The 2,251-nt window shown below is 35.2% G+C and overlaps 1 pseudogene; it reads right to left on the reverse strand.

Moving 5' to 3' along the window:
• Positions 1-1,043: 1,043 nt before the first annotated feature.
• On the reverse strand, positions 1,044-1,778 carry LOC128587461 (40S ribosomal protein S3a-like; annotated as a pseudogene).
• Positions 1,779-2,251: the final 473 nt, after the last annotated feature.

A 2,251-nucleotide genomic window follows, 5' to 3' on the forward strand; every position in this document is an offset into this window, starting at 1 on the left:
ATTAGTAGTCACCTCGCATTTCCCCCTTCTTTTCCCTGGATCTACTTTCTGCCTCTACGGATTGACCTGTTCTGGATATTTGGTGTCAAAAAAATTATATAATATGTGATCTTTTGTGACTTTTCTTTTACCTTTTTTCTTTATTAAACCATAACTGTATATTTATCTGACAAAGGACATGAAAGATCTGTATAAAGAGAATTATGAAACTCTGAGAAAAGAAATAGCTGAAGATGTTAACAAACAACATACCATGCTCACGGCTGGGAAGAACCAACATTGGTAAAACGTCTATACTATCCCAAGCGATCTATAGATTTAATGCAATCCCTATTAAAGCTCCATTGTCATACTGTTTTCTTTTCAATTAACATAATGTTTTCAAAGTTCAGCCACGTTTTAGCATGTGTTAGCATCGGACTTTATTCCTTTTTATGGCTGATTAATATTTCTTTGTATGGCTACACCACATTTTGTTCATGCATTGTCAGTGGATGGATATTTGGTTTGTTTTCACTTTTTAGCTATTATCAATAATGTTCCTTTGAACATTTGTGTACAAGTGTTTGCATGGACATACGTTTTCATTTCTCTTGGATACAGACCTAACAGTGAGATTGCTTAGTCATCGGGTAACTCTAAGTTAAATTTATTGAGGAACTGCCAGACTGTTTCCTAAAATAGCTGCATCATTTTATTAATACATTTCCACAATAAATGTATGAAGTCTCTAACTTCCCCTCATCCTTATTAACACTTATTGTTATCCATTTTTGTTTATGGGCCATTTGTATATTTTCTTTGGTGAAGTGTCTGTTTAAATCGTGTGCCCATACTTAAATAGGGTTGTTTTTTTATTGATGATTTATAAGAGTTTTTTACATATCCCAGATATTAAACTCTTATCAAATATAACCTTTTCAAATGCTTTCTCCAATCTGTGAGTTGTCTTTTCACTTTTTTGATAGTGTCCTTTGATGTGCAAAGGATTTTTTTTCCCCTCAGATAGGATTCTTTATTTGTCATTATTAAAAACCTGAATTTTAGACAGATTCTTGGACTGGTGTTTCATATCCATCAGCTCGTTCAACTTCAGCACCTGTCTCTTCCCCAGTAGCTTTTGAAGCTCCGTGAAGCTCCATGAGTCTTCCCAATTCAAACTTGGATTTCTTCAGCATTTTGACTTTTCTAACAAAGATATCATGGAGAGGATAAATAGATTGGCATGCCTTTTCTGTGTCTTTTCCAATGCTGTCTGGAATCAATTTATTGACCACTTCCTCTAAGTCATTCCTCTGCACCTCTCTGGTCATAATTTCCATCATTTTCTTCCAGATTTGGTGAACCTGTTGGTGCTGGGCGTAAGAGGTCTTCTGTATCTGATTGTTACATTTTTTAGTAAAACCAACACAGAACAGACGAAGCAAATAACCATTGGTAGTCTGAACATCAACGTGAGCTTCAATCATAGTCTGCCAGTTTTTGACCATAGAACACATTTTGTCACAGGTAAGATCCATGCCATGAAAGTTAGTCAGGCAGTTTTTGCCCTGAACATCTTCAGTAATCAACTTGAATGTTCTCAGTGCAACTTCATTATTCTAAAGATCAGCAAGACTCACTTCACAGTGAGTGAAGTGTTTTTTTTCCAGTATTTCTTATATTGGACATAGCAGGTGCCTTCACATCATACCAATATTTCTTAGAAAATGAATCAACCACTTCTTGGCTCCCTTTTTGCTGCCTTTCATAAGGCGCTTGTTCTTGCTGACTGCCATGCAGTGGAAGTGTGTGTGCAAAGGATTTTAATTTTGGTAGCATTCAATTATCTATTTTTCTTTTGTTGATAATGCTTTTGCAAATATATCTAAGAAACCATTGCCCCAAATCTAAGTTCAAGAAGATTTATATCTATATTCCCTGCCAAGAATATTATCATTTTAGCATATATATATATATATCTCCATTCTATATGCAGAGCAAAGTAGGGATCCAACTTAATGTTTTTTTGCATATGGATATCTAGTTGTGCCAGCACCATTTGTAGAAAAGCCTGTTCTTTCCCCTCATTCAGTTGTCCTAGCACTCTTGTCAAAAATCAGTTTGCATAGGCTTGTCTCTGGGATCTCAGCTCCATTCCATTGATCTATATGTCTATCCTTATCCCAATCTCACACTCACTATCATGATTATAACTTTACAGTAAGTTTTGAGATTTAGAAGTGTGCATTCTCCAAGTTTGTTTTTCTTA

This window comes from Nycticebus coucang, chromosome 6 (assembly GCF_027406575.1).
Source record: "Nycticebus coucang isolate mNycCou1 chromosome 6, mNycCou1.pri, whole genome shotgun sequence".
NCBI lineage: Eukaryota > Metazoa > Chordata > Mammalia > Primates > Lorisidae > Nycticebus > Nycticebus coucang.